The following is a 12,757-nucleotide window of genomic DNA, read 5'->3' on the forward strand; positions in this document are numbered from 1 at the left end:
GAGGGGAGCACACTCCAAGCTCATTGCCTTACTGTGCAGCCAGCTCGTCCCACTGCTGCACAGGGATGCTAAGGATGCTGCTGAAGAATGCACAGACAAGGAAGGACAGTGGGGAGGGGGCAGGTCAGGGGCTTTTTGCAGCTTCGTCCTTTGGGCTGAGCCAGGTGTGAGCTGTGTTTTGGCCACGCACCTGCTGCAGATGTCGGAATGGCTTTCTTTGCACAAACACCTGGACGTGTAGGTATGTATATGCCTGTTTATGTTTACACATACAGCATTTGTGCTTTCTCTCCTCCTGGCCTGGCTGTGCTTCATTCAGCCCATGCAAAGACTTTTAGCACCTTTCCTCAGCCTGAAGTGGGAAAAAAATCAAGAGTTTTACTGCTGAAAGCTGGACTTGTTGGGTGGCTGCATGGGGTCTCAGCAGCAGAACTGCTCCCTGCAGGTGCCCTCTCCTGGTGCAGGAGGCATTGGGGGGACATGGTGCTGCCTGAGCACCCCCTGGCACTGCCCCATGTTTAGCTAAGATTTTAAGGTGACGTGAGCATCAGGGACGTCAGGAATTGTTAAATATTTCCTGCTAGATTTGGAATGCTTTTTTTCTTCTCTTCTGACACATCTTGGCATCTAGCCTGTGATAATGCCTCTCGGTGCTGTGTTTCTTTGGGATATCTGTTTCTGTAACGTGGTTATTTTTGCCTTTGGCAAACCATGAAGCATGTCTCTGTGCCTCAGTTTCCCATCTCTGTAGCAAGAATGGCGCCGGTTGTGGATGCTCTCAGTATTGGTGAGGGGCAGTGTGGGGCTGGCATTGGAAGCTGTTAAGGAAAAGCTTCCTTTTGGCTTTATTGAAAATTAAAGAAAAAAGAAGAGAAAGAGAAGCAGATGTAAAGGGCATCTCTAACACCATATCTGATAAAATCTCACATACAGCACTAAGCTGAGAATTAGTCTGTCATCACACTGCCGTGCATAGAATCTACTCAGGCCATGAGCTCTTCAGGGCAGGAATCTGTTGTCTGCTTGGTGCTGCTTCCTGAGTGCAGCATATCATGATTGTCTTGGGGATCACACACACAGGAGAACAGAAATCACAGCGCTAACTCTGAGCACCTTCACTTATGTTGTGTATGGGGGGGGGGGGGGCAGCTCTGGGACAGCTGCTGGCACGTTGCCTTGCCTTACCTGATACCTTGAAGCCCCAGTGGATTTGTTTTATCTTCCATTGGAGAACAGGGAAATGACATGTCTGAGAGGGCTGGGGGTGCTGTGGGGTGGGCTGGGCAGTGTGGGGGAGGGGGCTGTTGGGCAGCCTGGGGCTGTCATAAAGGAAACTGCACCAGGAGTGTGAATGCTTGAGCCAAGTTATGGAGAAATGGGTTTATTGTTTGAAACAAAGTGTGAAAGTGAGACGTCAGGGAGCACGCTGCAGCACTTTGGAAGCCTGGGGACAAGCAAAAGGCTGGGAGGGCTCCTCCTGGCCTCTTGGTGCTGTCAGAGGTTAAATGATGTGATGGGAATGGCAGCCTTTCCCTGCACTCGCATCTGTAAATTGGATGTTGGATGGACATCTTTTGCTCAGAGGTTGGGAGGTACTGGCAGAGCTGTGGGTGCCCATTCCCAGAGGTGCCCTGAGCAGTCTGAGCTGGGGGAGCAGGAAAGCCCATAGCAGGGCAGGAGGTCCCTTCCAACCCATGCTGTGATTCTATGATACGATATTCTATGCTTGTCTGCATCAGGCCATGTGAAGGAGGAAAGGAGGTGGCCTCTGAGTTGGGGTTCTGCATACATGTGATTGCTTTGCTGGTGCTGCATTGCAAACATGGGCTCAAGGTGTAATCTGGGTGCTCTGGTCTTGCCTCATTTTGTTGTTTTCAGGCCGTGCAATGGCACAAGGCAGATAATCTCCACCAAAAGCCCCTAGAACAACAATCTGCTGGGAGTTATGGATAAACTCAAATAGTGTTTGTTTGATTTACTCCTCAGGTCTGGCCAGGAAACCTTCAAGTAGGAGCACTTTCCCTTCTAAGCAGGTAAGTGCTTTTTTAAAACATACACGGGACTGTCTGTGCCGCTCTGTTTATCACTATAAATCTTTCTGTGCCTGAGTGTCTGAGCAGCGATTCCCGTGCTAAATTCACAGCACTGGGGAGTGCTGATGGGCTGGGAGGCCTCTACAGTGCTGGGTGGGAGTGGGGAGAGGAACCGTGGGGCTGCAGGAGGTGAGGGATGTGGGGGAGATGCGTTGCATCCAAGTCGCGTGGTCTGTTGGGGTGAGTGGGACTGTTAGCATAACAAATCACCACCACCAAAAAACCCATGGCAGCCTTTTGCTGTGGATGGCCAGTTGGTCGGTTGGGGTGTTTTTCCTTTGGACCTTGGCCACCCCAAGCACACACACAGGGCTCTGTGTGCGCCTACCTCACCCTCCGAGGAGGACTGGGAGGGAAAAGCTGGCCGTGCTTTGGGGAGCCAGGCAGGGGAACGCGAGGCGTCACTTGGAGCCGAGTTCCTTTTTCTATTTTATTTAGATTAGGTCCTGCTCAGCGGGGTGATTTCTTAATTAGAGCAGCCCGCGCTCGCAGGCCGGCTGCTCCAGACCCCTGCTCTGCCTTCTTAGGTTTCACGAGGGAAGTTGTCGTGCCTGATTTCCTGAGCTCTAATATTCGAGCGGTGCGCGGTGATTTCAATGGGAGGAAAGGACATGTAATTCAATCATCTTTATTGGATGCTGGGTGAGGGAGGGGGCAGAGCAGTGGGAAGCGTGTCCTCTGCTTGTCTCTTGACTCTCCCCTCTGCTGCCAGTGGTTAGAGCTGAGATTTCAAGGATGGGGAAGCAGGAAAGCACAGATCCTGAGTGCTGTGGTCCACGTGGTAAAGGGCTTTTTGTCCTCAGTTGGGCAGCTCCGCTCAGGCACAGCCATGCCTCTTCATCAGGGGTTTATTAGGGACCGGTAGTTATTAAAATTTGGGTGTTTCATCCCCATGGTGATAGGAAGGGGAGCTCTGTGCATCCATCACGTTCTGCCAGAGCAGAGTTAGAGGCTGATGGAGCCATCCTGGCTGTGCTAACAGTGTGCAGACTGCAGGAATCTGCAGCTCTCACCTGGGTTTTGGGAATCTGCTGAAGTCAGTGTGCTTCTGGGTCTGCTTCCCAGGCACTGCTCAGCTCCACCTACAGGATTTGGAACGTCACCCCCATAGGTGTTGGATTTGGGGAGGGAATCTCCAAAAGTGATGAAATTTCAGACTTGTTTTCCAAAAAGGATGATGGGCTTGGGGTCCCGCATGGGAGCTGGATTTGAGGTGTCACTCCCATGGGTGCTCAGTTTGGGGTGTAGTCCCCAGAAGTGCTGGAATCTGGGGTTTCTTCCCTAAAAGGGTGATGGAATTTGGGGGCCCCAAGTAAATCAGTGCTGTTCATGCCAATGACTCTGGGATGCTCCTTTGAGCCTTCTGTGTTGCATGCAGTCAGCTGTGACTTTGTAGCTCACAAGGCATTAAGCAACACCCAGCGGGGCACACTTACATTTAATTCAAATTAAATCAGACTTTCTTTTTTAATAAATGCATTTTACAGCTAGAACAATAGAGAGAGAAGCAAATACTTGTTACCTGGAGACACTGTATTCTCTCCCTCTTACCACATGGGCTTGAGTTATTATTTTCCTATCTGGCCCTATGAAAGGTGGAGGATGGGAGAGGTTTATAACTCAGTAATAGGCTTCTCACCTCAAAGTGGTTCCAGTTGCTCTCTGCTGCATTTGGCTGGGATGGTTCTGATTATGTAAAACCATGCTTGGGTTGCATGCATCCCTCGCAGCAAGCAGCATGTGGCTGCAAACGGGTTGATGCTGAACCACAGAGGGGTTGCACAGGTACTGCTCATGCTCTCCAGGTGTAGGTGACGGTCCTCGCCCGAGTTTGGCCATTGCTATAAAGAAATGCTCTTGTTTTTCCTGAGATCACTTTGCTCTTGCAGAAGTAACTGCATGGCTGCAGCTGTGACTATTTTGTGTTGAGAGGCTTAAAGAGTTGCATTTAATGGGTTGCTTGAGGACTGAAACACTGCCAGCCCATGGGGTTTAGCAGCTGTTTTTCTGCTTTTGCTGCATCTCCTTACATCCAGGTCTGCAGCTCTGCTGTGCAGCAGTGCCTTGCTCACCTATTCTGCTGCTGCTGGGATGAAAATAGTAAAGGAAAGTTCTTTTTGGGGGACAGTGGCATGAGTTGGGATTGTTACTTAGAGGCACAAAGGGTGCGTGGCTCTAGGGAGCGGGATGCTGCCTGCTATAGCTTTTCCATCAGATGAAGTGGGTGGTGATGGCAGTGCTTTGGGAAAGGCTTTTACCAGATGTGGGGACAGCTGTAAGGGCTGCAGGAAGGTCTTGTACGAATGCTGGAGGGCACATCCCCAGGATGAGTGCCAAGTGGGATAGCACTGACCCCACACACATCCACAGAGCCTCCATAGCACAGGGATGCTTTGGTACAGGGTATGCCTGGAAAGCCTGCAGTACTGTCCCTGGGCAGATGAGCTGTGAAAGCAGCTGCAGGTGCCAGGGAAAACTTCTGCGGGTACGTCCTACCTGCGTGTCTGTGTCACGGAGGGACCAAACAACCCTGGTGCTGCTGGCAAACCACATCACTGCAGTTACAGGCTGTTCTAGGAGGGGGAGGCTGCAGCAGCCTGGTTTCTGGAAGGCAGCTTGCCTTGCAAGAGATGGGGAAAGAAATGACAAATTAAAACCAGAAAGACCCCTTTTCCCTCCATCTCCTGATGTCTTGATTCAGGTATGCATAATTACAATCATTATTTTTCAGGGCAGCCCCTCCACCCCCTGGGCTCTGTGACATCCCTGCAGCCACCCCCTGGCTCCTCACTGCAGGAACGACACCAGAGCCCTCATCTATTTGGGGGTGGGGGGGAGTGAGTTTCTGCCTGAGCTACGGGGGTAGGAAAGGAAGAGGAGGGAGCAATGAAGGTCACCTTCCGCTGCCCCGGGATGGTAACGAACCCCACGCAAAGGCTCGGGTCGAGCTCTCCAGAGTCATTATCGCAACAGGCTGTGAAAGGTTAGGGAGGAAGGAGCTTTTCGGAAGTCTTTGCCCACTAATTGATTGTGAAGAGCGGAAGGAAGGATGTATCAAAAAAAGCAAAAGCCCTGCGCCATGTGTAACCCCCTCCTCCCGCCCTGAGTTCTGTGAGGAGGCAGCAGGTTGGAGCTGGGGCTGTAACAGTGCAGCGGGAAATGAGATCCAACAGGAGAAGGGTCTCCTTTCAGCCTAATGGAGGATCTGGAAAATGTTTTCTAGCATCATTAGAGAGGATGAAAAGCTTAAAGGTCTGGGTTGCACCCCATCCCTGCCTGGTGAGGGGTGCAGGGAATGGCTTCTTCTGCTTGGTGTTGCTCCATGTGCTGTGGGCAGCTCTTGCTGCACATCATGGCATGATTCCTATTCCCCTTGGCCACCAGCATCCATAGCAGCTGCCTGGAGATGTGCTCCAAACCAGCTCCAGCAGCTGCCCCACTATAAGCAGTGCATGGACTTCGGGCTGCTCTGCATGAGCAGTGCAGCACTGATTGAGTTTGCAACTATTTGTGGAACTGAAGTACCAGTGTCTGAAGTCCCTCAAGCATGGGCTGCATTGCATAGACCAGGCAAAGGCTGGGGAGGAGATAGGACAGACTCCTAATTCAGTCCCAGAGGCTCTGCTGGCTTCATGCATCATGGGGACTGTTTGGGAAGGAAGCCCTCAAAATGGTTGTGGCTTACTGGCCCCAGGTGAGGCAGTGCCCAGAAATGAAAGGCAGCTGCAGAATTTGCCTCCTCCCATGACTGGATGAAACCAGAGCCCTCTAAGATGACACAGTGCAAGAATTAATCCACTCAGGTGGCACCGAGGTATTGTCTAAGTATGACAAGAATCTCCTGGAACAACAGTGTGTTCATATCTGCACCAAACAGTCCAATTGCGTATTTCCCAATCAAATATTTGCCGAGAAAACAGACAATTCATGCCATCCTCTAACCTCTACCTCTCCTTAACCATTCAGTCTGTCTTCCAGGCCCAGCAGAAAATGCAGTGGAAGAGAAGATCCACTCTTCTGAGGATGGAATCCTTGGCCAACATTGGTTGCAACACAGGACAGTAGTCATCATCATCATTGATATAATGGTAAGTAAGAAAATAACTACAAAAAAGAGGACTTTTAGAGCTGATGGGATTTGCCCAAATCACCTGGATAAAACTGGGAACACTCCCTGACCGATCAGGAACAGACTGAGACTGGAAACCAGTTGCCTTGATGCCTTGCTCTAACCACTAGACGACCCACCCTGTATGAGCAAACGGAATAAAATTTGAAAGAAAACAAAAATCTGACTTGAAAAATGTGTTCCGCATAGAACCAGAATGTTCAGCGGAGAAAAAAGGATGCAGTCCAAAGTTTTACTTCCAGGCAAACATTTCAAAATGGACTTATAATGTACCCTTTCATTTAGATTTTATATGAAGGTTTTACTTGAACTTGTAATGAAGATGGAAAAATCCGAGGTTGCCATGGCTACTGGCACTTTGCCTAATACACTCAAATCTTTTTCCCCTAATAAAATAGATTTCAGAAACCCCCCTGTAGAAAGGGAAGAGCTAAAGACCCCATAAACAACTGTAGGACGAAGAGAATTATTCCATGTAAAGCAAGTTCTGAACATTGTGACAAGGTAATTACATTCATATTTTCCCCCTTTTTCTCATCAATTAGGCCTCCAAAACCCAGAGTCCTGCTCTAGATGGTTCTGCTAAGAATAAGGATGATACAAGGATGGAGAAAATTGGGTGCTGGTGAGCAAAGTGCATAGTACTCCTCCTGGGATGTTCTCCTGTTGATTGGAAACACATCCAACTTGTCACGTAAGAGGAATCTTGGTTACTTCAGATGCTCTTTTTGTCTGCAGCCATGATGGACCCTCTTGGGCAGGCATTTCAGCTGGGCTAGGTCATGCCTAGCACTTATACCTGCAGAATTCAAGATAGCTGAGGGAACTCAGTACTGTACAGAAGTCGCTGCTGTTGTTCATACTGCATGTTGGACTGAAATTTAGAACCAGACTTGGGATCTTCTTTGTTTAGCATGTGTGCTTTCATGGCCTGTGGGGCTCAGAGATAGGTTGGTCCCAGCCCTGAAGCAGACCTTGGGCACTGCAAGCAGCACAAGGCTGGAGGAGGCAGCATGTAGCCATCTCCTCCTGACTGCTGGAAGCTCCCTGGCTGAGATGGATGTTTGCTCTCTTCTTCACCTTCATTTTTCTTCTTCCTCCTCTTCTTCCTCATCACCTCTCTGCTGGGGCAGATTCTTCATTGATGGGCTCTGCCCATTTCCTTGTCCTGGGAAGGGTTGCTGTTACATTCGCCTGAATAATTCAGCCAAGTGTCTGGCTTGAGCTCAAGGTTTGTAGCTTTTTTCCCTCCTGATTTCCCCAGATCTCAGTGAGAGCAGATTTGGCCTTGAATTTGGGCTTCAAAATCTTATGGGGGATCAACTTTGGGGGATGGAAAGACAGAGCGGACACACATCAAAATCACTAGGGCTTGCCCAAGAAACAGTCGTGGCATTGGAGTTAGCACAGACGATGGTGACGAGCATCTAAACCCCATGGAGTAATCCCAGCCCTGGCTGTGCTGCTGACGCTCCTGCTCTCCTCGGGCGTTCGGGAGATCCTTTAATGCAGCGGCTCTTTGGCTTTTAGGAGTGGTGGCTGTCCGCCAGCCTGATTTATTTTAAACATGTGTTTCTGATTTGAAAATGTCCAGATCTCCAAATCTTTAATCTTCTCACACCTAGGGATTTTTTTTTTTTGTTGTGTTTTGTTTTTGTAAAGGGCTGAACCACGTGCGCAGGATAATGGTTAAAAAGCAGCACAGACAGCTTTAAAAAAAGAAAAAGAGAGAGAGAAGTAGTAAAGAAATTGAAATAAAAGGTCCAGCTGGCATTCTTCTGTTATCAAAGCAAGGCACAGAGTGGAGATCCATGTGCGCCATCTCACTGCTGTAATACTGAATCCTGGTGAAGCTCCCTTAGCTTTGTGCTGAGAAACACCCTCAGAGAGCTCTTCCAGAAGGAAAAAGAGCTGAGAAGTGTTCAGGCTGAAACAGGTTGCCTTCCCCAGCACTTAAATCTTGTATTGTTTTCTGATGTGAAAGTGGAAGAATTGGGTCCTGCTGCTCTGTGCTGGGATGGGAAGGCTGGGAGGGAGGTGTGGGGGAGGCTGGGGATCCTCAGGATGGGGCAGGAAGGACTGGGATGCTCAGCATCAGCACTGGGTGATGCAAATCAAAACTGACAGATTTAAAATGTGCAAGGGGAAAAAATGTGTTTTGTTGTTTTTTTTATAGCAGCCTACAGTTAACGTGTTGCTCAGAGGAGCTATATATGCAAACAGGCTGATGTCTGACCAAAGACACTTGCTGCAGGAAGATGTGTTTTCCAGGTGTGGGGCTTATTTAAGATATAAACAAGTGATTAAGCTTTTAGCTCTGCAGCACTTGCCAAACTGCTCTGGCTTCAGCAGGACCAGAGGCAGTAACATGAGTTGGCTGAGCACTGCTGCAGCCCACCCAGTGGGATTTCACTGCTCCTTTTGCTGCTGGAGCTTTAGGTTTGGGCAGATCAAAGGTTAATGGAGAGCACGTTGGATAGATAGTGTCTGCTGCACCACCTGGAAGCATCTGCTGCAGTTGGTGTAGGTGCAGACAGGACAAGTGCGAGGTGCTGATGTCCCTTTGCATGAGAGGCTGATGTCCTTTGGTGACCAAATGTGCAACCCACATTAACACAGCATCTTCCTGTACATCTGCTGGTGATGCTTTGCCAGCAGATCTGGAGGTGGGAGGACGGAATGATGTCCCTGGTCCCCCTTGCTAAATGCAGTAGGTTGGAGGTGATCCGCTGCCCAACCATGTCACTGCTATTCCCATCGGGACAAGAGGGCTGAAATGTCTCCCTGCTCACTAAGAGTTAAGGGTCTGTGCAGCTCTGAAGATAAGAAACAGATGATAAAGGTTAGGGAAGGGATCGCGTTTCCATTATGCAGCCTGTAAATGCGAGCTAATTAGAATGCAGCCTTCTTTCAGAGAAAATGCAAAGAAAGAAGAAAGCGGGGGAAAAAAAAACAACAAAAAACCAAAAACATCCCTTTCTTTTTGGGCAGAGAAGCCATGTGAGTGCAGAAGGCCTGAGAATATGGAATAACCCAGCTTTGCTGCTTAGGTGTGCCTAGAACTGGAAATACACATCAGCCATGGTGTGTGTGTGGCCGAGGAGGTGCTGGGCTGCTCAGTCCCTCTCCTGGCCCCACAGGGATTTGGGGTTTTCACCCATTCTGGCCGCAGTGCTGGGCTGCAGGGAGCTGATGCTTTGTTCTGCACTGTGTTGGTCTGACACACAGGACAGAAATTAAAGCAAACCCAGTGGTTTGGGTCTGTCAGGAGCTTCCTGGAGTTCAGAGCAGCAGCTGATGGCTTTAGCACAGCTTCAGGGGAGCCACTGCCAGTTAAGAGGAAAACATTTGTGTGTGTGGTTAAAGCGAGGCACCTCTGTTTGCAGTGACACCTTCACCTGCTGGGCTCCAGCCTTCCTCACGCAGTCTCACCATGCTGGGACCTGGGGATTTTGGCAACAAGGGCTGAAATGGTGGTTATTCCCGGGGCTGGAACGCCACCTACCCTTAACCACTTCCCAGGGAAGGTGCTGCAGAGACACACTGCAGGTTTCCTCCGCACATCAGCTGGAGGAGGATGTGTGTTTAACAGGGTTTGATTTTTCTTTTTCTTTTTTTTTTTTCCTTCTCTTTTAAACTTCATTTTTTTCTCTCCTCTGCACTTCATTAGCATCTTCCCTTTGCTTGCTTACTTTTTTTGCCCCTTGCTTTCTTCTGGAACCTAGAAGTATTTCACTGCGGCTTGCCAAATGATTTCTATCTCAGTGAAAAAGAACTTGCTATTTCCTGAAAACCTACCACTGTTTTCTCTCTCTCTCTCTCTCTCTCTCTCTCTTTTTAATACATTCTGAGCATTGAAACAAATCCAGGTAACTCGATAAGAAGTTAATGAAAATGAATTCTGTTTTGCGAAGGTGCATTGAGGAGAGGGGAGAAGGGAGGCAATGTTTGGCAGAGAGGGAATTGTCTGTGCAGAAAAAAAAGGATTTTAGGAGATATCTTGTTCAAAATCCTCCCGTTGCCAAATTTGTGGGTGAGAATTGGATAAAAAAAGAAGAGAAGCCTCCATAGTTTTCTGCTTGTGTGGTTTTTGTAACTGTCGATGCTGTTGGTGAGATGGCATGGCTTGATCAGCACCACTTGGTCTGATTCCAGTGCTGACTATATCTCACACTGGGGAGGTTGCAGAGGGCAGTGTTTGCCACTTCCATCCCCCTGGTTCCCATCATGGTACCACCCATGGCACCCACTTATTGTAATCATTCTTCACACCAACCATCACACCCATCCATTCCATCCCCTGCACCCACCCGTTACACCCACCCTTCATGACCATCCACTGCACCCACACATTGCACCTACACATCCTGACCATCCATCTCAACAATCCTCCACACCCAACCATTGCACCCATCCATTCCATCTAACCCCAGCACCTGTCCATTGTGTCCACCCATTGCATCCATCCACTGCATCCACCCATCACACCCAAAGGGCATTTTGGTTTGGTTTCATGCCCTGGAGCACGTTGGGCAAAAAGAAACAAACAAACAAAAAAGGCTTTGTTTAATGAGCTGATTCTTTTATTGGGCTGATTTTCAGCTGCATTTTACTTTTCAGCACACGGGAAGTTTAGTTTTTAAGAAGTTTATTTCTTTATCGTGCATTCATTTCCGAAGGCTTCGCTGTACTTCTGGGTCGATTTCTGTTTGGTTTGGGACTTGGAGAAATGAGCCTTTGAGCAGATCAGTTGCAGGATAAGGCACTCTGTTTGTGAGATGGTTTTCTGCGTTGCATAACTCACGAATATCATCCGGCACTTGAGAAAATGGATGATCTTTTTTCTTAATTCACCCTCTCTCTCCCTCTGCTCCCCCATCTATGTGATTTTTTATGGTCCATGATTGGAAGCAAAAGGTCTAAAAGAAAGAGGAAATCAAGCCCGTCAATAAATGCTAAAAATATTTAGTGTGGCAGCCTCTGTATTTTCTTTTTTGTGAAACACTGATTAATATTCAGTGGTTGAAGGTTAATACCCCATTCATTTTATTCCCTTTACATCCTCTGCACAGCAGTTGCTGCTCCAATTTCGACTTCTAATTCATGCAAATCTGGTTCCAATCAGGATATTAGTAACTCACTGCATAAGCAGGAGGAGAGGGGAAAAAAAAAGAAGTCACACAATTGTTCAACTCATCTTTTGATAGAAATCTATACGCAGACACCCCAAGTCCATCAGGTTGCTGTAAGGAAAATGTGTTTATTGGTGTTTATTGTGCATTTCTCTCCTTTAAAACACAGAGAGAACATCTGCATAGAAGGTTTTTGGCAGGCTTAACCAGAAGTTATTGCTTTGGTACAGCAGGGAAAGTCTCTGGCCTGTGTCACAAAGGAGATGGATGATAATAACAGCTCATGCTGAGCTTAAAGTCTAAGCTTCAGTGCAGGGACAGAAACAATCCCTTCTCAGGTCAGATTATCAAGCCCAGCTCGGTGCCTAAATTGTCTGTGTGCCTGAATAATATAGAAAAGCAGGGAATCTTTTTTTTCCAAATGTGAAAGGTGGTCTCCGTCAGGGAAGCGGCTGTTCCTCAGTTCTCTATGCCTGGCTTTTGGTGCCAGTGCCCAGCATTTACCTCCCCTTTGGTGAGCAAAGGGTTTCTGCATTGCCACAACCCCGTGCTGGCTCTGAGGACCATGGGGATGAATGCTGGGCACTGGGTGCTTTTCTCCTGCCAATGGATCCTTGGTTCACCTGGTGCTGCCTCCCCATTGTCACCCATGAGACATTCCGGTGTTGTTCCCTTGGCTCTGCCTGGGTCTCTGCAAGGACCACAACCCCAGAGGCTTTCAAGAAGAGTTTGATGCCTACTTGAGCTGCAGCACTTCCAGCATCTGGTCAGAGCAGACAGGCTGCAGCAAAGAGCCTCCACAGAGTAGACTGCCTAAAGCCTGGTGTATTTACCTTGGAAGAGGGGCAGGGCTCAGCCCTCCCTACCAGGAATCCCAGGCGAGGCCGGCAGCCAGGCTGGGGATGTCCAGGACAAGGACCAGAGCTGGATCCTGCACCCCACATCCTCAGGGATGGGGATGGCTTTGTGTTGGTTGACTACTCTCGGATCTAGGGGATGTGTAGGGGATGTGTGCCCATCCTTGCATATGGGTGCCATGGCCATGCCACCCCTCCACAACACACCAATGGGGAAAAGCCCAGGCTTGCAATGCCTGTGTCTGAACATCCCCAAGCACCGCTGCAAAGCAACAGGAGCACAGTTATGGAGCGCAAGCCCCAAAGCAGGAGGTTTCACTTCAAGGGCTGGTCTTCACCCATGCTTTTTTGGACCAGGAGGCATAGATGCATGGAATAGCCCCCCCCAGACTCTCCCCCTCCAGGAGATGTTGCTCCTATGGCATCTTCCTCAAAGGAAAAAGCATTTTCTCCCTTCACGGCTCACCAGTGACTTCAACTTTTAAAAATAAGCAAAGGCTTCAGCACAGCCCTGCACGCGATGTCTAGCCAAAATGCAAAACTTTA

At 48.9% G+C, this 12,757-nt stretch overlaps 1 long non-coding RNA gene across 20 annotated transcripts in view; it reads left to right on the plus strand.

The window, feature by feature from the left end:
* LOC107322215 overlaps positions 1-12,757 on the plus strand; it is a 148,058-nt gene that overhangs the window by 119,228 nt on the left and 16,073 nt on the right. For 19 of the 20 annotated variants that reach the window (XR_004309188.1, XR_004309195.1, XR_004309197.1 and 16 more), the window contains exons 5-7: positions 1,987-2,033; positions 6,072-6,181; positions 6,768-6,916. This is a non-coding gene — a long non-coding RNA (uncharacterized LOC107322215). Of the gene's footprint in view, positions 1-1,986; positions 2,034-6,059; positions 6,182-6,767; positions 6,917-12,757 lie in introns of all 20 variants that reach the window. The other variant, XR_004309191.1, reaches the window with a different exon arrangement.

This window comes from Coturnix japonica, chromosome 18, assembly GCF_001577835.2.
Source record: "Coturnix japonica isolate 7356 chromosome 18, Coturnix japonica 2.1, whole genome shotgun sequence".
Taxonomy (NCBI): domain Eukaryota; kingdom Metazoa; phylum Chordata; class Aves; order Galliformes; family Phasianidae; genus Coturnix; species Coturnix japonica.